The 27,381-nt window shown below is 41.6% G+C and overlaps 1 protein-coding gene and 1 pseudogene across 3 annotated transcripts in view; both read right to left on the bottom strand.

The window, feature by feature from the left end:
* VNN1 (vanin 1) overlaps positions 1-11,273 on the bottom strand; it is a 54,089-nt gene extending 42,816 nt beyond the window's left edge. Inside the window, exon 1 of one of the 3 annotated variants that reach the window (XM_044248657.1) lies at positions 11,179-11,273. The gene's annotated coding sequence lies outside the window, so the exon portion shown is untranslated. Of the gene's footprint in view, positions 1-4,398; positions 4,420-6,714; positions 6,784-11,178 lie in introns of those variants that run through there. The other 2 variants (XM_044248667.1, XM_044248697.1) reach the window with 2 other exon arrangements.
* A 1,418-nt stretch (positions 11,274-12,691) lies between these two features.
* LOC122899063 lies at positions 12,692-23,805 on the bottom strand (annotated as a pseudogene).
* Positions 23,806-27,381: the final 3,576 nt, after the last annotated feature.

Genomic DNA, 27,381 nt, shown 5'->3' with positions numbered 1-27,381 from the left:
AATATCTAGATCACTTCCAAGTAAAACTGATGAAGGAGAACAGGCAGGAACAAATGGCCCCTGCCCTAAGAGGAAACCACCCTTGAAAGGATTTTATACCCTGTAAGGAGGCCTCCACCCTTTCCATGTGACAAAAACCTGACTGGATGACAGATACGGGGAGGGTTAATCAGATTAAAACAGTCTGACAGCAAGCCCATAAAAACCCCCAGAAGCAGAAACTCCCGTCTGGGTGGCTCAGTCATTATGCATCTGCTATCAGATCAAGGTCCCAGTTCTGAGATCGAGCCCCACAGTGGGGTTCCCTGCCTAGGAGGAAGCCTGTTTCTCCCTCCCACACTCTCCGTGCTTATGTTCCTCTCTCACTGTTTCACTCTCAAATAAATTAAAAAAAAATTAAACAAGCAAAAAAAAAGAAACTCTGGTGGCAACTCTCTCAGGTCCCCTCTCTCCTCAGGAGCCTTGTGCTATCATTTTGCTACAGCTCAATAAATCTTGCTTTGCTGCCCACCACTGTCTAGTCTACCTCTTCATTCTGCGAAGTGGTGTGACCAAGAACCAGGGTCACCAACAGAAAAAAATCCTGTTACAAAATACTAAAACATTGATTACTAAACTTAGGCTCATCTATTTTTGGCTTCTAATTACAGAGAAACTAAAAGATATCTGGAACTGTTTGCGCTATACTGGAAGATTTAAAAAGGCATATGCTTCTAAATATGAGATATATTCCTAAGTTTGCAAATCTAAAGAATTGTGGTTAAAGGGACAGTTCATTTACTACTTAATTTTCACTAGAAATTGGGATTTCTAAGACTTAAAAATTCTAGTAATAATTTATTAACCACTGGAAATAATAAGGGAAAGCAATTTATATGCAAAGAAAGATGCGTTTTTTAAGAAAAAAATTATGATGAATAGAGATACATTTTTGTTAAGGAAAAACAAAGTAATTTTGTTCTAAAGTGAGCCTGGCTATTTAAAGAGGGAAAACTTAGTACAAAATCAGAGTGTAAAAAAAATTGTAGAAGGTTTGTGAAAAAGGAATCTTTGGAACTATGATTATCTGATCAGCTGACTTCCATTGCAAATGCAGCAGCAACATAATCTATGATTGTCACACACCTGGATGAGGTCCATTCAGCTTCTGCAAAAATGGCTCCTCGCTGCCAGGCTTTTGCCAACCTGATCTCCTTATAATGTGGCAATAGCCTGCTCCTGAATTGGAGAAAATGAGATGGGTAAACAATGGCTGTAAATTAAACAAATAGTCGGTGCTATGGGAAACCCAAGGTGGCTGCTTGCTTTTTCCCAGCTCCTTGAAAACCCTCTTTTCTGATTTTTGCATTCCTTTATCCAGGAGTTAAAATGAGTTATAGCCATTCGTGGAGAAACTTCTATGAAACTGAAAACAAAACAAAACAAAACAAAAAAACCAGTCTGCCAGTAACATTTGTCAGATCCATAATCCGGAAAAACTGATTTTTGTCTCCAGTGTCCTCAAACCTCCTCGCTGTAGACCCTTTGAACACCTACCTGCAGCTAGACCTCATTCAATTGTCACTAAGTATGGGTTATCAGTATGTCCTTGTTACTGTATGCATATTTTCCAGATGGGTTGAAGACTTTTTCTACCACAAAACCAATGCTCTCACAGTGGGAGGGGACCTACTAAAAAATGTGATTCCCACTTGAAATGTATCTCCTATAATCTCCAGTGATCAAGGCACCCACTTCACTGGTTGAATCATATGGGCCTTAATGAAAACCTTGCCGACCTGGAATTCTATCAAATATAACCTCCTGCTGATCCCTTGTCTCGTGCTAGGATGACCACTACTGTAAGTCTCTAATGCCTTATGCTCAAGCCTGTCATCAATGGGTTGGAGAAGCCTTCCCAGGTGCCATTTCAAAGGATCTTGTTTATCACAATTTAGGGCTTGGTGACCAAGTATTCTGAACACATCATCAGAGAAGACCTCAAGCCCCTCTGGAAAGAACCTTACCAAGTGTTCCTGACCACTAACACTGCTGCAAAACTAGAATGTATTCAGCCTTGGGTACATGTCGCACAGGTAAAAAAAGACTCCACCTGACACCTGGTACTGTGCAGACACTGGAGACCTCCGAATCAAACTGACAAGGAAGAGAAGTAGCTGACACTGAGGTATACTGCTCTGGCCAAGAAGCCAGATCAAGACTTCCTACTTAAACCAAACACTGAAACCCCTTCTTCTTTTCCCTTCCTTCACTCTGGCATTGGCCTGGAAAGGTTACCCCCTCATCTTTATCTTCCAGGCCATTGCTAAGATGGGTAACTGTTATGCCCCAATAATGGATCCGTGATTAAAGGAGCGAGACTGATACAAAGCGAAGGTCAAGCAAAGCTTTATTTCGCGCCAAGCATCAAGAATCTAACCAAACGTTCGGGGCCGCACCTCTCACAAGAGAGGGTGACCCTTCTCTGTTTCACAGACTAGCATGTGGTCAGGCCTGGCCACACACAGGTGGCCAATGAGATTGTAACACACACAGGAAACTCCACAGCGATGCTAGGTGGCCAATTGAGTTACAATCTACCCAAGTAGACATTTGAACCAGCCTATTATACCTTGATTGGGATTGGCGCCCAAAGGGTGGGGCCCATACTCCTTGGTAACCAGGGAGACAGTATGTATCCCCCCACCTATCGGATGTCTCCACCGGGCCTGACCTTCCTTTGTATCTGGGCTTTGTTACCTGAAGCTGGTTTCCCGGACTTGTCTCCAAGTAAATCCCCTGGGGGGGAAGGGGAGTAGGGACAGTTTCTAAATAGGTCCTTACATTCCCCCCTTTTCTTTGGAGACTAGTCAAATCTTTGACTTTTTAGCTAGTTCTATACCCTCCTTTTAATGGCTGCTAGAAACAGTACGTTAAGGCCCCCCTTTTTTATTCGCAATTGCTTATACCTCCCACCTATATCTTAACAACAGGGCCAACAATGAATTTAACGAACTCATTGTTTTTTTTGAGTCTTAGTTTTAGTCCATGATTGGCAGGGTCCATTGGCAGCGGCATCCACCTCTGGGGGGCGTTCTCGTCCTCGGCTCGTTTGACGTGGCCCACATGAATCCAGGTCCTGACGCCGTCTACTTTTATTGCCATGGGGGTGGTCAGAATGACAGTAAACTGTCCCTTCCAGCGAGGCTCCAAGCCTCCCACTTGGCAGCAGCGCATCCGAACTAAGTCCCTGGGGTTGGCGAGGATGTGGCTCCACCTCCGATTCTGTCCCAGTGTGGGCAGTCCGGATCCCTGTATGGGCTCTTTTAAGACAGACTTAATGCCTGCAGTGACTGGAGTACAGACCGAGCAGTCCTTTCTGCTATAGCAACCTCTTTCTCTTTTCCCTCTTCCCATTCTAGTTCTTTCCGCATTTACCGCCTGACATTGAACACATCAACCATATCTTGAGCCATACGCCCTAATTTAGAAACCTAGGAACTGCTTGCCCGTAAGCTCTTTAAACTTGCGTGTCCCCAAATGAGTGCCCTGATGTATCTGGCTTACTAATTTTCTTCTAGTCTTAGTCCATTCTCCTTTATAGTCTAATTTAGTCCACTCTACCATAGGGAGTCCTCCCTTAGTTCATAGAGGTCACGCCATCTCCACCAACCATGGTAGCCCAACGTCCCAAGAAACTCCCTCATGGAGACCAAAGCCTAAGTAAGTGGTGTGGCTCTTACAAAGCTGTGTTTTCATTGCTGACATCCAATACCTTTTTCCTGCAGAGTCTGTAAGAAAGCTCTCATCCCCTGCAAGCAAGACCCCTAGTCCTCAGCGGCTATTTCTACTATTCCCACTAACTCAAGTCAGATTCTTCCTTTTAAATTCCTCAATTCCAAATATAAGTTTCTCCCTTATATCCAGAGCTGACTGACTGGCAAAGGCAAGATCGCCTACACAAGTTATCATCCAACTTCTCTGAAGTTTACCTTAAGTTGTCTAGCTTAGGTAAACAAACATTTAGTAACAATCTAATCTAGGATTTAACACCCATAAAGTCATGTTATTAAAACATAATTTTTCCTCTCTAAAATAACCCTCATTTCCAGAGATAGCCAAATCAGGACTAACTTGTTTGAAAAACAAGTCCAGTTTTAACAAACTTGGCCTAATTGTTTACATAAGCTCAGCAAGAACAGTAAGTGTGATCATGTAGATCTTTTAGAATCTGCTTTGCTGGAACTTTTTATAAGGAATCTCTAGGTTGAACTTTTAGTAGCCTCTCCAGGCCAGAAGCCAAGCCACGTACTTGCCATCAGACATGCCTGCAATACCTGTTTATTTGGGCAAATTCCTGAGGTGCCCAATGTAATCTGAGGCTCCTCCTCCTACCAGGGAGTGACATTCTTTACTCACCTGGTGAAGCTGCTGGGAACTCTGTAAGCAAAGTATGAGGCCAACAGTTCCAAAGGGCTTTACGGCTCCAGGTTTTACAAAGTCAACCTTAGTTCCTTTAAGCTGGCCATATCTGAGTCTCTTCAAATATGACGTTCCAGTCAAAGCCTTGGTAAAATAACCAGTGTCCAATGCTGTCCTGTTACAAGGAGAACAGATTCTTATTGAACTTATGCAAATGACTGATTGCCAAGGAAGAACTTATTGAGCCCTTTTAGTTTCAGAGGGTTCAGATAGAAAAAGTTGAATGCCTCGATTCGTTTACAAATGAACACCTTTACATCTCTTATAAGTCACAGGTAACTTAAAAAGTTTCCCTAGTTTAGAGGAGCAAACATTACAGAACTAGTAATGTTTCTAAAACATGAAGAGACACAACATTACAACCTTTCAGTTTATCTAGTCCCATATTACTAATTCTGGTTTAGTCTGAATGTAGCCCTTACCTCCAGAAATCTTTACCCATTTCAGTTCCCAGGATTTTAACATATCAAAGGCCTGTATTTGTCCTGAAAGTCTTCCCATATGAATTTCCTTTAAGGCGGAACTCATCTTACAAGAGAACTAAAACAATTACAAAAGAAAAAACTCAGAACAGATATAGTTAAATATCAAATGATGACCCTTATCAAGACATTAAAATTTTAGGAAATGTATAGAACCTCTAGAATAATTACAGCATTTACCCAAATGCAACCCAAGGTTTATCAGTGACTTAGCATATCAAGGAAGCCTTAGGAGCCAAAGAGATCTCATTTACAACTCTCAGCAGGCAAAGAGAAACCATTTACATTTCAATTAACCGAGGAAAACTTTGTCCTTTTAAACAGAGAGAAAACCAGCTTTTCTATACCAGTGTCTTTCCTTTGTTTATTTTTAAGTGTGCATCCTTAAGGTATGAGTTTTCTGGGTTTCCCTCCCATCGTGAAAGATGTCGCAGACAAAGGGAGGGGGATCTTTCAGATGCTGTCCTGCTCGCGTCCCTCTGGGGAACTTAGGAGCATCTTAACTAAGGTCTGTCCGTATAAACCCCGGACCAGGCTACTTCGTGGAGTAGATGACCGTCATGCCGTATGACGCCCCGCGAGACTCCGGGTGCAGCCCACTCAGACTCCGTAGCCGAAGCGGTCGAGCCACACAGACAATTCACACAGTTAGGGACTCTTCAGATTCAAACAGGATGGACACCTCCCCCCACCAGGTCTCCCCTTCCATTCTGCAGGAACGGATGTAGCCCAAACAGTGGCCCCAGGCTGGTTTTTCTTTCTTATTCAAACAGGATCAGGCATCTGGTACTTTTCTCTCCTTTTTACCTATTTCCTACTTTTCTACAGAGTTGTTTCCCTTATTTCCATCAGTCTTAATTACACTTAGCAGAATTTTGTACTCTTAGAAATACCTGAACCTCTACTGAAGATTAAATATAAACCACTTGTGAACTGTTACAACAGAATTCTTTAGATGGCAAATTTATCAATCAGTTAAGAACAAAACATGTTTACCAACAGATTTCCAAAGCACAAACCTAGTTCCAGCAACCAGAACTCTAGCATTATACTCCATTTGGTTCAAGTTTCAGGTTAGCAAAGACTTTGAAAGCTACTTTAACAATTACGCATTGAAACTCGGAGACAGACAACCATAGTTTAGTCATCTCTTTGCTAACAGATTTCAATACAGATTTTAAAGATTTTTTTTTTTACCTTAAGTAAAAACGTTTTAAGTTTCACATTTACTACTGTTAACTCAAAAGACATGTTTATCCTACTTAACCCAACAAGCTTAACTTAGTTCCTATACTGATTTACGATCCACCTGGGCCCACTCCACTTCGAATGTTTACCAGAGACCCGGGTGGGAAGATCCGGAGTGGGGGGGTGTTAGGTCCAGGGGCGCTCTTCTTGTTTCCCGGCAGTGAAGAACAGAAAAAAGTGCCACCAGAAGGCAGAGAAAAGGTTCCCAGTTCTAGGGCTCATCAGCTCCAAGAGAGGAGCACACACCATGCTTTCCCGCCAGCAAAGGGAAGGGGCTGGGCAGTCTCCGCCGGGCCAGAGAGGGCAAGGAATGTCCCCGAAACAAAGTTGTTTCGGCAGCTGCTTGGGAATATTCCTTAAAGTCTCTGTCTCGAGTTAGACTAACCCCAGCTGGCTCCAGTTATAGCCATTTGAAAGTCAGAGTTCCCTTACTCTGTTTGCCCCATTCCTTCAAACACAACAAACAGCACAGCAGACAACAAAAAGACAAGACAAAGACTACTGCAGGCCCAGCAGATCTTACCCAGAACCTGCCACCGGTGGGGACTTTTTCATCTTCTGGCCGTCCAGGGGGACTCGAACCCCCTGGCTGCCTAGGTGACCGCCTATGGGGACTCGAACCCCCTGGCTATCTACCAGTGGAGGGAAGGGGCATCCCCGTGATGAAGTTCTAGAACCTAGGTGAGGTTCGGTGGGCTGAGGTCCGGAGCCGATGACCAAGAAAGAATTCTTGAGACATCTTTGGTGCAAAATGGTGGTTTATTAAAGCACGGAGAGAGGACCCACGGTTAGGAAAGGCTGCTGCCCCGGGTTGTGAGGGATGGCAGGTTATATACCTTGCGGTGGGGGGGGGAGGTGAGGAGAAGGGAGGTTTCAACGGAGTTTTCATATGTTAAAGAGGGCCTACAGGGTGCCAGGAGGAGGTCTTGCCCTTGTGGCTTCATCAATGTCGTCTTTAGGTCAGCCATTAACATCAAGATAGTTGGGAGATTCTTGGTGGGGTGTTATGATCCTGCTATCATTTACATTCCCTTCTACCTCAGCCTCCTCCAGTTTATGGTAGGGGAGGAGACATTAGGGCTTCAGAAACTGAGAGTTATTTGCCTCTGGAAATTTGTGCTATTGATAAGGTAACCTCCCTGTTTGTAGATCTCTAGGACACCTGTAGAGCAAGGGAGATTCCTGTTCTGCAGGATTGTGATCTCTGCAAGTTAACTATTTATCGTTTTAAGGCAGTCAGGGGTGCCTGAGGAATGCCACACATATTACGGAGGGGAGCAGGTGGAGAGGGGGGTGCAAGGTGCCAGCTTTTGCTCTGTCCTCAGCCAGCCTCCTGCTCCCTTATCACCCGCATCCTCTCCAGCCCTGGGGAGCATGGCCGCGTCCAGTTTCACCCTGGTGGGCTATATCTGGAGCTCCACCCAGACAGACCAACCGATCTCACAGAGCACCTGGAAATCGGCGGATCCCACAGAGTAATATCTGTGAGATCTTACCTCGAGGCTTTGCCCAGAAATTCTGATGTTGGCTCAGTTCTCGTCGTTTAATCCCGGACAGAGCCCCCATATGTTATGCCCCAATAATGGGTCTGTGATTAAAGGAGCCAGACTGATACAAAGCGAAGGTTAAGCAAAGCTTTATTTCACGCCAAGCATCAAGAATCTAACCGAACGTTTGGGGCCGCACCTCTCACAAGAGAGGGCGACCCTTCTCTGTTTCACAGACTAGCTTTTAAGGACAAAGGCCATGCAGTCAGGCCTGGCCACGCACAGGTGGCCAATGAGATTGTAACACACACAGAAAACTCCACTGTGAGGAAACTCACAGTGAGTGATGCTAGGTGACCAATTGAGTTACAATTTACCCTAGTAGACTTTTGAACCAACCTATTACACCTTGATTGGGATTGGTGCCCAAAAGGCTCCCAAAGGGCGGGGCCCATGCTCCTTGGTAACCAGGGAGACAGCACGCATCCCCTCCCCCCCCCCATCGGATGTCTCCACCTGGCCTGACCCACCTTTGTATTTGGGCTTTGTTACCTGAAGCTGGTTTCCGGGACTTGTCTCCAAGTAAATCCCCTGGGGGGAAGGGGAGTAAGGACAGTTTCTAAATAGGTCCTTACAGTAACCTCTGGAATTTAAAGCAAACTATTTATTTCACACTAGGAACATGAAATCTGAGCCCCTCCACCTCATCGGTTGACTCCCCTGAATTCATATAATCAAGTTAGAAAAGAGCTACCAGGAGGCTTTCAGGATTCAGGATTCACTCCTTTGGGCAGGTTCCTACTTCCTGGGCAAGGGTATAAATATAAACAAGGCTGTGATGGGAAACTTCTTAATTCTTGAAACCATTGCGAAGCAAGAGCTGCCCAACTAGGATCCTTAGGCACTCTGGCCAAAGTTGTTCTTGATAATAGAATAGCCCTCGATTATCTGTTGGATACAACTTTAGTCCGGATTAACACTTCTAGGGAAGTTAAAACTCAATCAATCATATACGATTCACAAAGCAAGCTGTTTGGCTTAACAAAGTGACTCCCTTCATGGGGTCTCCCTTTTTTACTTGATTTTGATTGGATTGGCTCTTAGGGACCAAGGAGGAGAACAAAGGTAGGGGAAATGTAAATAAAATTAAATTTCCCTACCACTTGCAGCCCATTGATTAATACCTGGGCATGCAGAGTGTGACATTCCTCAAGGAACTCACAGCTGCCTTAATATTAACGCTTTGCCCACTTTGCCATTTTGCCCGAGACTAAAAGCATCCTTAGTTTGACAACAACCAGACTTCCAGGATCCTTTAAGTCTTCTTTAACATCAGAAATCCCTTCAGAGACTTGTTACCTCTACTGCCTCCCAACTCCAAAATAAATAGTCAAAATCACATGTCACAATCACAAGTGCATCTCTTTCTGCCTATGGGTTCTGTTGCCATGCTTTAATAAAAGCACCTTTTTGTAGTAAAAATGTCCCAAGAATTCTTAGAATTCTTGTTTTGCATTAGGGACCACTGCTTCAAAGCCCACTCCAAACAATGAGAATTATCTCACTTATAGTAATCAGAATAATCTTCCTGGTACATTATATTCTTTCAAAAGCTTTAAATGCAGCACATCAGAAAAGGAACCAAGGATAACTGACTTAAAAAATATAAACCCGAATTCATAACCTCTAAATATCCCAGAGACAAAGGTCATGATCTGTGAAAGCCACACAAGGGATCAGCAAAAGTTTCAAGAACCTCAGAGCAGTAGCTATGAGTGGCATTCATGCCTTAAATTTTGATCTTGTCTCTCAGTTAAACTGAAAGTCTGATCAAAAGGAGGGGATTGTTGGAAAGAAAACCACCAGCCCAAAATGGCATTACTTAGGTAAAGGCTCCAAGTCAATAAACCAAGACTAAACATTTAACCTGAATGCAATTGTAATACCCCCACGAATGTAACCTTTCACCAGTCAACAATGAATTTCCTATGTTCAATTCTAGAACATTTTCTGATAGGTCCCTATTACTCCCCCTTAAGAGGGCAACCTTGCCTGAACAATGCATTCCTTGTTAATACATTCTTTTTTTTTTATACCCCTTCCCTGCCTTTAAAAACCTGTCTCTTGGGACGCCTGGGTGGCTCAGTCGGTTAAGCAGCTGACTTTGGCTCAGATCATGATCCCAGCATCCTGGGATCAAGTCCCCCATCAGGCTGCTTGCTTGGCAGGGAGCCTGCCTCTCCCCTCTGCCTCTGCTTGTGCTCTCTCTCTCTCTCTCTGACAAATAAATAAATAAAATCTTTTAAAAAAATATTTTTTAAAATTATATTAAAATAATAATAATAATTTTTAAAAACCTGTCTCTTGTTGAGCTCAGGGGAGCTCCCCTCTGCTTGCTAGATGGGATGCTGTCTGCCTGATTCCTGGATCATTTAAAAAGACAAATTGGATCTTCAAAGTTACCAGGTCGATTTTTGTTTTTTAACACTGGTAATCCAGTCAGTAAAATGTGTGAGTTCTGTGAGCGCCTACAGCAAATTAACCAAACTGAAAGAGGGGGGTCTTTGGACCCTCTATTCCATAGCCAGGCAGTCAGATGCACGGGTGACACAACCTGGGCTCACAACTGGGATCTAAAGTGGGGAGAGGGCAGTTTTGTGGGACTGAGGGACTGACCCTTCACCTGTTTGACCTGACACGCTCTCCAGGTACACATTGTCAGAATGGAGCTGAATTATAGGACCCCCCACCCCCCACAGCCAGTGTCGGACAATTAATGGTGTGGGAAACACATCGGGATTGTGTTGTCAGAACTGAGTGAGAGTCACTGTGTGTTCTGTATGGTAAAAGATGAGAAATGTGTCTCTGGGTTGCTATAAATATATATATACCTAGATATTAAATTGTTAAAAACACGACAACAGGCCCAAAATGGAGTTGTTTATTCTAAACCAACTAAGACTTAATGTCTAACCTCACTGCAGCTTCAGCTTCTCCCAGAAATGTGGACTTTAACCAGCCAACCTAGAATTTCCCCGGGTGCCCACTCCAGGAATTAATCTTTAAGTTCTCCTTAGGAGAGCCACCTTGCCTAAAATAATGCATTGTTTTGATAATAATTTCTTTTTTCACTCCCTCTCTGCCTTCAAAAACCTTCCCTTTTCTAAAACTCAACGGAACTTTTTTAAGAGACAAAATGTTGTCAGATTCAAGAATCATCAAACGAAGCCAACATGATGTTTAAATTGACTCAGTTGACTTCTTGGTACTTAGTAATATTTAATGACTAGCACACTTGCGGCTTCCTTATGGACATTAATCCAACTGATCCAGTCAGGTACAGCGTAAGAATAAAAATACCTATGTGTGTATCTATAGATTTGCCATAGGACTTAATAAAACTTTTTAATTTTTTTTTTAACATTACCCCTAACCATTATTCTCTGGCTTGAACTGGCTCCCATAAAGAGAAAAGAAATTTAAAAATTATTTTTGCTCACCTGTGAATTATACTCTGCTGCCTCAGAAATACTAGTTGAAGCCAGAATGACTTCTCTCTCCAAAGAAAGAATGTAGGAAGACACTGCTCTGGGGATTGTGGTGTGTCAGAGGTCTTCATATATAAGTCATGGTAAATAAAATGAGAGGGGTAGGCGAGAGGGGCAAGAGATAAGATAGCTAGAAGTAATAAAAAAGCTTGCGGTGTTAAAAGATAAGGATCCAGATAAGTTGCAGAGAGGCAGCTTGGTTGTTTAGTCATGGTGATTAAGCTGGGAAACCATCGGGATCAGGTGATTCTGCAGTTTCCAGGGCTAGAGAGAGGAAGTAGCAGTGCCTGGGGGTGCTGACGGGTGATGAGGAGGCTGGGACCACCAGGTACCAATGTAGCCACCAGACAACGGTCTAGAAGACAGAGGAAAGAAGCCTAGAACCAGCATGAATGAGGCTTTTAGGATCTGAGTATCATAGCCCCTGGATAGAGAATCCTGACTTGATGGGAGCAGAGATAAGGGCTCTATCTGCTGACCAGAATATCTCTAGCCTACCAGAACTGTGAACAATTAAATGGAATGGAAATAAACATCTGGGAAAAGTCTAGGAGAGCAATCGTCCTATCCTTTGTGAGATAAAGGTGCCTCCAACTCCGAGGGAGCCTCAACCACTCCCACATGAACCCGAGAGCTCCCCTGCCCTCCTGTTTATCTCTTCCCAGAGTTAATCAGTGACCAATGGAGAGAAAAAGAGCTCAGGACCCTGGGACTGAGGCACCAACATTGACTAGGGGAAAGGTGAGAGGGTGGCCCTTGATAAGGAGGCTCCCTGGCTAGCTCAGACTGCCACAAAGCTGAGTATCGGGGTGAGGCTTTCTTTTACAATAGAACAATGTCAGAAGGGAACAGGGTGTGGTCTGAAGGAGATCATTTTTTTTTAATTTCCATTCTAAGTAACTAATTTCCATACAAGTACAACTTAAGAGTGGAATAAAGAGATAATGCAACACTTTTAACTAGTTAAAAAAGTTACTCATAATTTTTTAAAAAGTTATTCATAATTACAAGAGGACCTTGTTTTTCAACTAACTGTGTCTTAGTCAGCTAGAATCAACTACCCTCTGCATATTTGGTGTTCACCCTGGTGTGTTGACAAATGATAGAAAAACATTTGCATGCATTAGAATAGTTAATACATAAGTTTTCTAAGGCGCCCCTCCATTTAAATACATGTTCCACTTAAATACACATACACACCCACGCTTATGCAGACTTATGTCGCCTCTCCGTGGAGGATAAAAGCACCTCCCACAAATGAGTCTGTGCTAAATCAAATATGTAAAATGTCAAACACGTGAGACAGATCCACTGCTTTTTAAATTTTAAGTTTGTTGTTTCGGCCAATTTGTGACAGCTCTTCTAAACAGACATGAAGCGGGTTTTTTGTTTTGTTTTGTTTTGTTTTTTCTCCCTTTCTTTGCCAGTGCAATCCTGAAAGTGTGCCGGGGGGAGGGGCTCACGATCATCTCCCAGGTCCTTGCCCTAAGTGCGGAGGGCCCTTCTCAAACACTCTCCCATACAGGACCCGAACTCAGACGGGCACAGAAGCTCCGCTCTGGCTCCTGGGACATCCATCTCCTGAAACCTGATCAAAGAAATCAAAGGATTAACTCCAATGCAGAGCTTTGGTTTCCAGCCCAGAAGCTCTTCTCCAACAACCTCACTAAAATAGTAACACACACACAGGATTTGGTGTCAGAAGACCCACGTGCCAGATTTAAAGGTCGAATAGGAGAGTGAGCTGGGTGAAAGTGCATCAAGTAAACTATGGCAGAGGTGGTTTAAAAAGATGTATTAAAAAATTCTTTTAACTCATGAAATAGTATCATTATTGCTCCTGTTATAACAACTTCATAAAATAACATATCCATAAAGCAAGCTATAGGCGCATTTAACTTGGGCCTTCTACACCACACAAATAAAGAGAACATTAGTTGCCATTATCCACAAGTAATTTCTTTTTATAATTCTCCATATCCCTGCTATTGCCTTGGATCTCAACCCCACATTTATGTAGAAAAATGAACCCCAAATTTTCCATCACAGCCTAAAGACATCTAAAACTGGGATGCCTGGGTGGCTCAGTCTGTTAAACAGGTGCTTCAGCTCAGGTCATGATCCCAACATCCTGAGATCGAGTCCCACATCTGCCTCCTTGTCCAGCATGGAGCCTGCTTCTCCCTCTGCCTCTGCCTGCCTGTGCCCTCTCTCTCTGACAAATAAATAAAATCTTTAAAAAAAAAAAAAAAAAGACATCTAGAACCACAACTTTGCTTCCATATTATAGGTTCCCCTTGCCTTTAAAGTTTTGCCATATAATGTGAGTCACGGCATTGCAAAACTGCTTCATAATTTCAAAGATTTTCATGATGCCAAGTCTACCCGATCTGCTCAAAAAAATTTATCATCCTGAATTCCTCCTACCTCATCATGTCTCTCAGGAACTAGTTGACTTCCACTGAGAATGATCTGTGGAAAACATAACATGTGGCAAATGTGCCACTAAGGGAGAATTCTTCAAACATGGTGAAAGCTGACCCCACAAACTCCCCACAAGTTCTCAGGTCAGCGGTTTGACACTTCAGTAATGTGCATATCTATGTAAGCAAAGGAGAGACAGAAGTGGTCAGAAATCTTGGAAATATTTTCTCCAGAAGAGACACAATCTCAAGGAATAGAGGAAAATGTGTTAAGTTGCATCTGTCAGGGAGGAAGACTTTCATGTCCCCTTCATGGTCCTTCTAGTCAGAGTAAGAACTGAGTTGACATGAGACAGATTAACAGGAGAAAGTCTAATTGAATTTTGTACTTATGGGGAATCCACACAGACGTGGAAATTCCAAAGGCAGTCAGGTGAAATGAGGTACACATGTCATTCTGAAGTAAGGAGAAGGGCATAGGGGTCTTGGACTTCAAAGAGATGGAATGCAATTCAGAGGAAGAAAAAAAAGAATAACCATTTGGTAAACAAATGTTTGCAGGGCCACTCAGAAACAAGGGACAGAGATAATTTGTTCAAATAGGCCTTGCAAGGGGTTCAGTTCCTCCCTGTCTGTCACTCTTCATTCATGTTACAACACAGTCAGAGTTATCTACGGTGATAGATCTTCTCCCAGAGGAGATCTTCTATCTGAATTCTTCTTAGGCAGTTGTGGGGGAGATAAAGAGCTTTTTCTGAGTCTGCTGACTTTTGATTTCTTTTTATCTCACAATAATCTTCATGCTAAAATGGCTCATCTTGGTGTGGTCAGCCTTTCTTCCCTACACCTCTGAAGCAGTCTTTTCAAACTGCAGGTCATAGTCATTAGTGAATCCTAAAATCAATTCAGTGGGTCAAGATTAACTCTTTTTTAATAAAGTGAAAAGCAATAAACTAGATTTTAAAAAGTCAGAGCACCATTGCTCATAATTAGAGATACTTTTTTTAAAATTTTTATTTTTTGAAAGATTATGTTTATTTGTCAGAGAAAGAGAGAGAGCACAAAGCAGGGGAGCAGCACACAGAGAGGGAGAAGCAGACTCCCCACTGAGCAGGAGCCCCTTGTGGGGCTTGATGCCAGGACTCTGGGATCACGATCTGAGCGGAACTCATACGCTTAACCTACTGAGCCACCCATGCCTCCCACCCACGCCTCCTGAGAGAGAGTTCTGATGAAGGACAGTTGGAAGGCAAGCTGGGAGAAGGGCCCCACCCTAAAAGGAAACCACCCTTGAAAGGATTTTATACAACCCTGGAAAGAGCCCTCCACCCTTTCCCCTGTGACAAAAAATCTGATTGGATGACAGGTGCAGGGAGGGTTAATAAGATGAAAACAGCCGGCCAACAAGCTCATAAAAACCCCTAGACTTAGAAACACTGGTGGCAACCCACCCTCTCAGGTCCCTTGATTCCTTGGGAGCTTTGTTCTATCACTTTGCTCTCACTCAGGAAACCTTGCTTTGCTGCCCATCTCTCCATCTGGTCTACCTCCTCCTTGTTCAAAGCAGCATGGCCGAGATCCCGGGGCACCGATGGGGAAAAAATCCTGTAAGATTTCTAATTCTAATTTGAAATTATTAATAAGATATTTGTTTAAAACCAATCTATTATAAATCATTCACACATCTTGACTGTACTGCCTTGTGATGGGAAATGAAGTTCCTATTCTGGACTCCCGTTGAAGACCATTTGGAACACAACTGCTCTAAAGCCACCTGACACAAAACAAGAAAGCACGGAAGTTGCAGCCTTTTAAACTTCCTGAGTCTGGATGGCCAAGAATGGATCAATCTGCTTTGTGTTTTCGCTTGCAGCCAAGAAAACTAATTCTGTTTTTGCTAAAGCTAAACAAGTAAGGCATTCTGGGGGAAAAACTTCAGTAATCAATGTTAGCATTATACCAACTAATTGAATCCAGCACAATTTTTAAAGAAATGCAGTGATGGTCTAGTTAAAAAAAGAAGAAGAAGAAAAAGAAAAAACTAATAAATAAAAATATCCATTCTAATACACTGAAGCATTTTTTCCCTCAAGTAATATTGATCTTCATGTGCAATCCATCAACAGCCCCTAATAACATATATCTTGTGTGTTCACTTCTTAGACATCTTGTAAGTTAAGTGACAGCACAGGACTTTCTGACAAACTGTGTACTGTCCCTTGTTTCTCTTAAGCTCAGTGAAGGTGAGCTCATCAAAATAAGTCATTCCTGGAAAATCTGACTGCTGGGACAAGAAAGGCTTGAAGCTTCTGGCATAAGCGCTCCAATCCACAGCCTCTGGGTAGGTGGGTTCATTTGGCAGCTGGGACTTCAATACTGAAGTCAGCTGGCCAACTCTCTGTTTCCATGTCATAGCGATACACTTGGACTACTTCCTGGGAGCAGATTCCACTCCCTACAGAAGTGAACGTAAAGTCACACAAATACTGGTTCCAAATTTTGCATGGTCTCAAATAAATCGAATCATTTTCATTAGAAAATAGGTACAACTTTATCAAACTGTAAGCACTTTCAGGATAATCAAGGAGATAGCTTGTTACACTGGCATAGTTCCAATTTGACTCTGCACCCCCCATAATGATCTGAAATTATCAATTGACTTGGGTGGCTTGTCTTTTTTATGTAAACTACCCCCTTTTCAGCCAACTTAACAATTAGAAAACTCCCCAAATACAAAGAATAATTTTAGCTCCCCACCGACCTGTCTTTATTTGTGGTTAAGTTTCTTCCACTGGATCAACAAGTAACCAAGCAGTCAAGAGAGGAGCCTGCCTTACCTCGAACGCAGATGCTATGAAGGATAAATTCTAAAGATCTGCTTAAGTTTAAATTGATTTTATCGCCTCAACAAGATATATTTCAATATGACTAATGGATGCTTGCTGCTAAGTTCTTTAAATCTGGCCTTGGTTTTTTGTGTTGTTTTGTTTCCTTTTGTTTGTGTCACTTGACTTTTCTTTTTTTTTTTAATATTTTATTTATTTATTTATGAGAGACAGAGAGAAAGAGAGAGAGAGAGAGGCTGAGGCACAGGGAGAAGCAGGCTCCCTGCTGAGCATGGAGCCTGATACAGGACTCCATCCAGGGACCCTGGGATCATGACCCGAGCCAAAACACAGATGCCTTATCATCTGAGCCACCCAGGCACCCCTTGACTTTTCTTTAATTCCAATTTTCCCTCATATGAAATTGAGATAATAACATCCACCTCCTTCTGTACTCAGGGATAATGTTCTTTAAATAATGTCAGTACAGAAATCCATGCTATTATTAATTTTGTGACACTAAAGCTCATAAAAGCATTATTAAAGAAAAATGTGGCTTGAAAATCAATGAAGATTTCCTGAGACTGTAATGGCCAGCGGGCTCGGGATGGGTGTGAACTACCTGTCATGTGCACACTGGTGTTATGGGTATTCACAGCAAGGAGGTTGAATCTCATGGCTCTGGCCCATGCAGAGTGGAAGGGAACAGCTGAGAGAAGGCGCAGTGTATTGTACCATGCCACAGGGTAGAGAACGCTGTCAACATGAAGATCAACCACTACTACAATAGCCAGGTCATGGGGAACATGTCAAAGCTGATGAAAATGCCAGCCTTCCCAAAGGGAGGGTTAAAAGTCACAAATTCTGGATCTTGGAGAAATCAAATTGAATTTCAGGTGCAAAAAGATTGTACTGTTAACAAAAAGCAAAGAAGGGGAAAATTAGTAAGAAAACTGCCAAATAGAGGTGCTCTGTATCCATAAAGTTTTCCCCCTTCATGCTGATGTGCATATTTAAAACAATTACACAAAAGATTTGTATGAATCACACCCAGCCACCACTGCGAGTTTTATTACCATGATATTGATCAAAAACCAGTTTCCCTCAACTAACGAATGAAATCATATCTACAAATGATATTCAAAAAGTGAATATTTCTGTCTTAACATCACAGGTTGAAATTTTGAACCTTACAAATTTCAGATTTTTTATTGGTATATTCTTTAAATACCAACAGCACTGGCAGCGTGAAGTCTACTTCTTGTTAGTAAGTTTAACTTTGCCGTATCTCCCTATGATACTGCTAAGTTTATATAAATGAAGGACATTTAAATTTAAAGTGAATTTAGACAATGTCATAGCGAAACCTTGCTAAGCAGTAAGCCATTTGTGATTTTCCCAGCTTGATTATGGTTTCCAAATTCCACTTTGCCTGGACTCAGGAGTATTTGCTCAGATTTTGATTAGGCTCAATGTGTACTTACACATATTCTGGCAACATGTCCTCCCCTTCAGAGAGGATAGCTGACTCCTCCCTGCTCCATCTGGGGGTAGATGATCCTCCCTCCTGCAGTGATCAGCTCAAGGACGGCAGAAAGCCTAACTGGACTCATGGTGTGATGAGCCTTTCGCCAGTGTTCTAAGAGTAAGAAATGCGCTCTTCCTCTCAATTTTGCTGCTACAGAATGTAAGCTCTGTGTTGGGCACTATGTGGCCTCTAAAAGACAGTCTGAGTAAGAGCTGGAGGACAGGCTAAGAGAGCTAGAGGAACAGCTGACATCTTTAAAGCCTCTGAGGGATAGACTACATCTGAAACTAGACCCACCCTTCGTATGTTTTAGAGTTTTTCAGATACATAAGGAAATTACATGGAGTGTTTTTAAGTAAATTTTGTTTGGAGTTTTCTATTGTTGCAATAAAAACTGTCCTAATGGGGGTACCTGGCTGGCTCAGTTGGTAGAGCATATGGCTCTTGATCTCTAGGTCATGAGTTCAAGCTCCATGCTGGGCATAGAACTTACTTGAATTTTAAAAAGAGAGAGAAGAAAAGACAAGCCCTAATGGAATGAATGACTGACTACAGCTTAGTAAAATATTAACAAACTGTGCCAGAAAACTAACCTTGGTATTAAATCGTGGATGAAACTACATTTCGCCTTCTTTCTCAGAGACTATTAAAATTGTTGTGAGGATATTATCCCATTGTTTCAATATTCTGTCATATTCTGTTTAATAATTAATTCAAACTCAGAACCCTTATATGAGACCAAGGTAAATAAAACTCCCTGTTCAACTAAAACATAATAATTAAGAAATTCATTCATTATAGTTGTTTCACCCACATTCAACAGAAGAGTATATATACATACCATATCCCACAGATAAGCAAATGAAGAAATTCTCACCTTACAATAGCGTGCCACCAGCCCACCCTCAGAATCAAACACCACATCAGTGGTTGTATTGGTAACAACCACCATGAGGACACTGAGGGTCACTGGCACTGTAGGACTTCCTGCCCCAGTATTTGCTACAATGTAGATAGAGTTGTCCTTAGCCAGACAGTTGAGACTTTGTTGCACCGGGGTATAGCCAAACCTAACTTAATACATATTGCCTCAAGCTTACTATATTTTAGTGATTTCTAATCTTCCAAAATGGCACTTTATTTGCCTGTTAGTTAGAACACAAGCTCTAGGTTAAGAACCTAATCAGAAAAGATCTAACATTTCACAAGCAACATAATCTTCATCTTTATGAAAACTGATCTCTTTTATTTTGTTTATTTTTTTAAAGTATAATTGACACACAATGTTACATTGGTTTTACATGTAGAAAATAACGGTGGGACAACTCTATACACCATGCTGTGTTCACCACCAGTGCAGCTGCATTGGGCACCATACACCACTATCACCATACCACTGACTACATCCCCTATGCTGTGCCTTTATTCCATGACTTATTCACTCCACAGCTGGAAGCCTGTACCTCTCACTCCTTCACCTGATTTGCCCAGGCCCCCTAAAAGCTAATCTATTTTAATGTACCAGACTCTCAACTGCCTTGTGAGACTGAAGCACAGGAAAGAAGGTGGATGAAGAGGAAAAAGAAGAGAAGCAATGCTTTCTCTCATAAAGTGCTTGCAGACAGTTAAATGAAGGAGTTGAAATAGAACACACTCTCCTCCTCCTCCTCCTCCTCCTCCTTCTTCTTCAAGATTTTACTTATTTATTTGAGAGAGAGAGAGAGCAAGGGGAGGGGCAGAGGGAGAGGAGAGAGAAAATCTCAGGCAGACTCCCTGCTGAGCACAGAACCCAACTCAGGGCTTGATCCCATGACCACAAGATGATGACCTGAGCGGAAACCAAGAGTCAGATGCCCAGTGGACTGAGCCACCCAGGCACTCAACATACTCTTCTAATGAGGAGGATCTTTTTTATAATTCAAGTCATAGTTTTACTAGGAAGCAATAAATATTATGTCAATTATATTCCATAGAGAACAAACGCAGCATTATGTACTCAAAATATTTCAGGAAAGAAGGGAGGTAGAAAGGAAGGAAGGGAGGGAGGAAAAGAGAAAGAAAAGGGCTTCATTATGCAGGCTCAGTTTCCTCTTCTGTCAGTACAACATAAAAGCTTCCTTCCTGCCTTAGAGGGTGCTCATGAAAAGCCCCAAGATAAATACATACTATGAAATTGCTTCTCAAAGTAGTGTCAAATCCATCCACACTGGGGGCATTATCTGAGAAATAAGGGATTAAGGTGATGAAATGGGTGGAATGATAGGTGGTTTCAAATATCTGAAAGGCTCTAATCTGAAGGACTGAGTCATATGTATGAACATAAAATAAAGGCAGAAGAAATATTAAAGTTATAAAGATAGATATGCAGGAAAAAAATAAAAAATTTAGCATCCAGAGCATTCTGTCAAAGGAGTGGATTCACTGGTCACTGGTAATTTCAAATATAATATGGCACATCCAGGCACTCAGAGTCTATTAAGTTACAGGGCTCAAATGGAAATTAACTGTGCTTGAATTTCTGCCATGCTAATTATGAATATGAGACCTTAAGCCTCCTTTCTTCCCCTGATATTTAAAATGGAAATAGTTACACCTGCCACATATATTGAATGGGATAATATGTATAGTGTACCAGGTACAGTTCCTGGAACCAAGTAGGTACTCAATAAAAAAATAATGGACAGGGCGCCTGGGTGGCTCAGTGGGTTAAGCCGCTGCCTTCGGCTCAGGTCATGATCTCAGGGTGCTGGGATCGAGGCCCGCATTGGGCTCTCTGCTCAGCAGGGAGCCTGCTTCCTCCTCTCTCTCTGCCTGCCTCTCTGTCTGCTTGTGATCTCGCTCTGTCAAATAAATAAATAAAATCTTAAAAAAAAAAAACTCTTTAAAAAAAAAAATAATGGACAATATGGATTCTGTAACTACAAGAAGACAACCCAGGAAACTGATGGGTTCACTGCCTTTAGAAGCCGGTTGGTTCTCTCCATCATCTCTCAGCTCCTCTACAGTTCATGTTGAGCTAATCTTTAAATACAAAGGACAGATTTATGACTATTGCTTCAGACCATTTCTTTTCTTTCCCGCCCTTAGGAAAAAGAGGGCAATACTGTTAATGCTGACATTCACTAAGACCTTCAATAAAACTACCACATGTCTTTCTTTCTTTCTGATAAATAATTAAGGTATTTCTCCTGTTAGTTTCTCAAGGGTAAAGCTCAAGGATGTATAGGACATGTCAATATTCTAAATGATAGTATTTAAATACACAGGGATGGGCATGTGGCCCTCTAATATCTCCCTTAGAGATAAATATTAGTAGGGAAGAAATGGTGGCTTTTTTTAACCAATATTACAATTATATTAAATATTGGATTTCTTCTTTTATAACTCAGAGTTGAAAGCTTACCATTTGAATAAATGTCTGCAAGACGCTAATAAGTTAAAATTTCATTGGTCACCTACCTTCCAACTTAAAATAATTCATCTGAGATTAATTAGTAGGCTTCGGGACATCTTTGCCCTAAGAAAGTCAGTTTTATCAGCCCAGGAAAATAGAGTGAATTTTAGTATCAGCCTCTTGAATTATTGCAAATAATGAGTCCTTCCTGCTCTGGAAAAAAAACTTAAAATCAAATAAACATTGGATTGGGCGCCTGGGTGGCTCAGTGGGTTAAGCTGCTGCCTTCGGCTCAGGTCATGATCTCAGGGTCCTGGGATCGAGGCCCGCATCGGGCTCTCTGCTCAGCAGGGAGCCTGCTTCCTCCTCTCTCTCTCTCTGCCTGCCTCTCTGCCTACTTGTGATCTCTGTCAAATAAATAAAATCCTTAAAAAAAAAAAGAAAAATAAACATTGGATTATAGTTACCTGGTTACTGTAAACACAGACTTTGCAACACTCAGAGAATATTTTTCCAAAGATGAAAATCCTGGGGCGAGACTGACTCACACAGTAGAGCTCCCATGTTGCAGCACGGGACTTGACTGCCCAGTCAATTTCAAATGTCAAAATTATTAAAGATGTTCCTTTTGTGCGTGTGTGCTCAACAGATATAGTTCTGAACATATGTGTATAGGTTTGCTAATTTAATTTGCAAATTAAATTACTTTTTAATGCATAGATTTTGCCTGTTGAAGGAATTACATATGAATATTTAACAAAGTAAATGCACCTACAGTAACTTCATCGATCCTTTTTAAGTTTTATACAGATTTTCCCTAAGAAAGTTATGCTGAAACTACAGCTATTAATAATTACTTACATCTCGGGACGCCTGGGTGGCGCAGTTGGTTGGACGACTGCCTCCGGCTCAGGGCGTGATCCTGGAGTCCCGGGATCGAGTCCCACATCAGGCTCCCAGCTCCATGGGGAGTCTGCTTTGCTCTCTGACCTTCTCCTCGCTCATGCTCTCTCTCACTGTCTCTCTCTCTCAAATAAATAAAATAAAATCTTTAAAAAAATAATAATAATAATTACTTACATCTCTCAGACAAGAAAACAAAAATGTTCAGATCCAGTTCTTTTTGTTTAAAAGAGGTAACAGTGACAGCTGATGTTGGTGACAGCACAACAGTGTTCAGATTCTATGTGTATTACTTCACTTGACAGTCTTGTCTACTATCTCCGTTTAATGGATAAAGAAACAGAGAGGTCAAGTGCATAGGTATCTGCTAAACATCACTCAACTAGGAGGTGGTGCGTTGTGGTCTCACAATTCCCACTCACCCTACTGATCACATTGCACATGATAGTGATAGAGCTTTGAAGCTCTTTGGAAACATAAGCTCATTTATCTTTTTTACCATTCTTGCAAAGGAGGCAAGTGTTTATGGGTGAACTTCCTTTATCTGGGATCAGAGGTCCCAGATATTACAACTTTTTCATTTTATTGAATTTCATTTCATTTCATTTCAATTAAGCACATTTTAAAAACTCTATATGCACCTACTGTTCATTAAGAAGACTATAATAAATAACCAATCAAGCATCATCGTCTCACGTCATGTCAGATGGTACATATTATGAGGCATTAGAGGCTTGTAAGTCCAGAGCCGTAGATTGATTACCAGCAAGAAAACTAGTCAAGCTTAATGGATTTGTTATATGTATTTTACAGTATCACGAGTTTTGGTTCAAAAATCAAAGGGTAATGACATTACCTCTGGGGAATTGCTACATGGAATCCAGTTCACTTCAGGGTCTGGGATATCTTCCAGATAGGGGTAAATGGTCTCTCTTGTGAAGACCCACGCATAAATTCCATCTTCTGGAGTAACAGTGATCTATGCACCCTGTTCAAAACAAGTGACAGCAAAAAAGGCTCTTCATAAATCCGAAATACCCACACTCTTTCCAAGTTTCAAGTTTCCTTTACAGTACCCCAACGACCATAAGCAAGGGCATAATATCTGTCTGGTGGCCAGTTAATTATTTTTTTTTGAGATTTTATTTATTTGAGAAAATGAGAGACCGAAAGCATGAGAGGGGAGAGGGTCAGAGAGAGAAGCAAAATTCCTGCTGAGCAGGGAGCCCAATGTGGGACTTGATCCTGGCACTCCAGGATCATGACCTGAGCTGAAGGCAGTCGCTTAACCATCTGAGCCACAGAGACACCCTAACTACTTTCTCCAAAACATCTATGTTCTTGTTCATCAGAAGCGAAGCTTCTTCTTTTGGAGCTGGTGTTGCTGTTCTGTTTGGTAATATAACAGCACGTTCATAGACTGCAGCTGTAAAAGTATCCAGCGCACCCACACTCAGGATAGAGGGCAAATATTGCCACATATTTTGGAAAATACGACATAATCATAGTTAAAATTTAGAGACCTTCCATAAGCTCAGATCCTCATATGTGGTATCCCCGGAGAAACTTTCAGAGTAAAGCCCTGCTTGCTACCAGCTATTCGTATTTTCTCACAAATACGTTACACAACACATTAAGAAAGAACGTTGCACAAGAAAACAGACAGCTGAAAGTACATATTCGGATCGACTCAGGTATGCAGTGCTATTCAGAGGTTCATTCTGCTCTCAAAGTACAACTAATGAGCTGATCAGATGAGTCCACCCCAGTCCAAAAAACTCTTGGACTCTTTTTTTTTTTTTAAATAAAACACATTTTCCTGGTAATTCGACATTTCCATTATAGAGCCAATACTCAACTCTTCTAGAAGGTAGCCATCACAACAAGCATTTGTTGAGAACTTATGTATGTGGCTGGAGCAGACAGAGACAGACTCTAGGCAAGCTCCAGTTTTAACAGAGCTCACAAGACACCAAGGGAAAATAGAAATATGTGCTTGTGATTCTGTTCATTTGTTCATGATCAGTGGCTCTCAACTTTTGCATTATAAGAGGATTTTAGCAGGAGCCACAGTTGCTAGTTTCCCTTAGAAAGACCATCAAATAGTCTGAAATGTAGATTGCATTTGTTCATTTTGTAAAACACAGATTATAACATGGTTAATAACGATGAGTATCCACTGAGTTGAGTGTCTGGGTCTCTCCAGAACCTGGCTAATGTAGTGTTCGTGTGCTGAAAACCAAGAAGCTAGGCTTTGGGTCATACAATTTCTTCATCTTTATAGAACCTGCCCATTTTTAAGTGAAGTCCTCATCCCTAAACACTTGTACTACTACGTCACCCAAAATCTCATTTTCAGGAGATGGTTTCCTTGTGCCTCTAAAAAGCTAAACATGTATAAGATATTAGATATAGTTGTCATTTATTTAAACCAAGCCTCTGACATTATCCTCTCCCTTTGCTCCCACATCTAACTCATCATAAAATTTCTTTTAAACATCTCTTCATGTTCTGATTTATTATGCCAAACCATATTCTGCTTTAAATTTGTCTCCCTATGTGTTCATTTCACCATAGCCACCAAATGAATTTTCTCTAAAGTCCAGCTCCTGTTATGTCATTTAGACTCCAAAAGAGTCAGTGATCTTCTATTGTTTAAAACATTAATTCTAATAAAAAATTTTTTTTTAATTTAAAAAAAGCGGCATCTGGGTGGCTCAGTGTGTTAAAGCCTCTGCCTTTGGCTCAGGTCATGATCCCAGGGTCCTGGAATCAAGCCCTGCATCGGGCTCTCTGCTCAGCAGGGAGCCTGCTTCCTCCTCTCTCTCTGCCTGTCTCTCTGCCTACTTGTGATCTCTGTCAAATAAGTTAAAAAAATTTTTTTTAATTTTTTTAAAAATAAAAAAGTAAAACATTAATTCTACAAATGTGGTCCATGTTTCATGAGGGATAAGCAAGTTGATTTTGAAAGATATACAGATAAATAGTTTTAATAGTTACAGATTTGGACACCTGGGTGGCTCGATCAGTTAACCAACCAACTCTTGATTTTGACTCAGGTCTTGATCTCCTTGTCATGAGATGGAGCCCAAGTTGGGCTCGTGCTCAACATGGAGTCTGCTTTTCCCTCTTCCTCCGCTCCTCCCCCTGCTTGCTCTGTCTCTGTCTCTCTATCTCATTCTCCCTCTCCTAAAATAAATAAATAAAACAAAATATTTTTAAAAAGTTATAGATACCATGCTTATTAGAAAATTTATGACTCATAAATAAAATCTTTTAAGGGTGGGGGGAGGTGCCTGAGTGGCTCAGTCAGTTAAGTTTCTGCCTTTGGTTCAGGTCATGTCAAGTCCCACATTAACCTCCCTGCTCAGTGAAGAGTCTGCTTCTCCCTCTGCCCAACCCCTCCTCCTGCTTGAGCTTACTCTCTCTCTCTCACAAATAAATAAATAAAACCTTTTGGGGAATAAAGAGATTTTATGATTCATAAACTCATAGATTGTAGAGTTTAGGATGAGGCAACATGAAAAATGTCCATCAATCTCAATACCAAGTAAGTAATAAATAGTGTATGGTTAATGCAAAAATCATGGAGATCATGACATAATGACATGATTAACTGAAATTTGGGAAAAGCTGACATTGTTAAAGTTCTTCTACAACCTGGATTTCAGATTTCAGTTAATGGCTTTTAGTCCTCTGGATTTTCAGCCCAAGCCCTTGGAGTTATACTTATTTCTCTCTTTGTCTCTCTCTTCATTTCTGCTCAGTCAGGAGACCTTTTGCTACTGCAGTCCTGGTCCAAGCCACCATCCTCTCTGTCCTGGATTACTCCAGTGCCCTCCTGCCTGGTTTTGGTACCACTACTTCCACTTTTGCTCAACAGCAATCAGAATGATCCTATTAAAATCTGAAACTGTGTGACTCCTCTGCCCAAAATCTTTCAATGGCATTCCACTTCATTCAGAGTAAAAAGCCAAGTTCTTGCAATGCCTACAAGTCTCACTATGATCCAGCCTCCTGCTCCTTCTAACATCAACTCCTAGTAATCTCCACCACGTTCATGTGGCTCCAGTTGTATTGGTTTCCTTGCTGTTCCTCAAGCATGTCCCCAAGGGCTCTTCTGCCACCACTATCCTGAGGAAAACTGTCTCCTCTATGGTCACGTCGCATTTAGAATTTCCCTTTCTACTTCCACCTACTCTATCCTCCAAACCACTATCAAAGTTATTTTTTAAAACTCTTTAATTTGTCATAGTATTATAGTCTAAAATCCTTCAAAGTGTCTTTTTGTTAGTTTCAGAACTTCCTTAGTGCGTCAGTAATCTGGCCCTTGCCTCTTATTTTTATTGTTTCTCCTTCTCCTTCCTCCTTTACTCCTCTACTCCTCTTCTCCCCACCCCCACCGCAATATATTGGACTCTTTTACAGGATGCTGTACTTCCACATCTTTGTACGCATGACTAAGTCTACCTAGACGGCCCTGACTCATTTACCCAGCTGGCCCCTGGGCTCCTTGTTGTTTTCCAGCGTAAAATGGACCCATTTCTGGCCCTTATATTGATCACAGCATTATCATTCTATGACTTTTTTTTTTTAAAGGTGATTTTAAAAAATATTTTATTTATTTATTTATTTGAGAGAAAGAAAATGAGAGAGAGAGCATGAGAATAGGAGGGTCAGAGGGAGAAGCAGACTCCCCACTGAGCAGAGAGCCTGATGTGGGACTCAATCCCAGGACTCCAGGATCATGACCTGAGCCCAAAGCAGTCACTTAACCAACTGAGCCACCCAGGCACCCACATTCTATGACTTTTAATACAGTATTAAATGAGATGTTTGAAAATACTTAGCACAATGTGAGGCATTTGCTCAAATTTGGTTACCATGGTAATGAGTGATGTTGATAACAAGGCTCTGTGTCCTCTTCTAGACTGTGATCTTTAAGAAACTGAAATTTCACGCTATTCATTATCACCATCCAGCTCAAGGCTTGCCTGACATATAGTAGACATCCAAAAAGTTCTTTGACTTAAGTTTAAAGAGACATATGCAAGGATGTTCAAAGAAATGTCATTTATAATA

Source organism: Neovison vison, chromosome 1, assembly GCF_020171115.1.
Source record: "Neovison vison isolate M4711 chromosome 1, ASM_NN_V1, whole genome shotgun sequence".
NCBI classification, from domain to species: Eukaryota; Metazoa; Chordata; class Mammalia; order Carnivora; family Mustelidae; genus Neogale; species Neogale vison.
The sequence above is the reverse complement of the archived record's forward strand: the minus strand, read 5'-3'. Positions and strand labels throughout refer to the sequence as shown.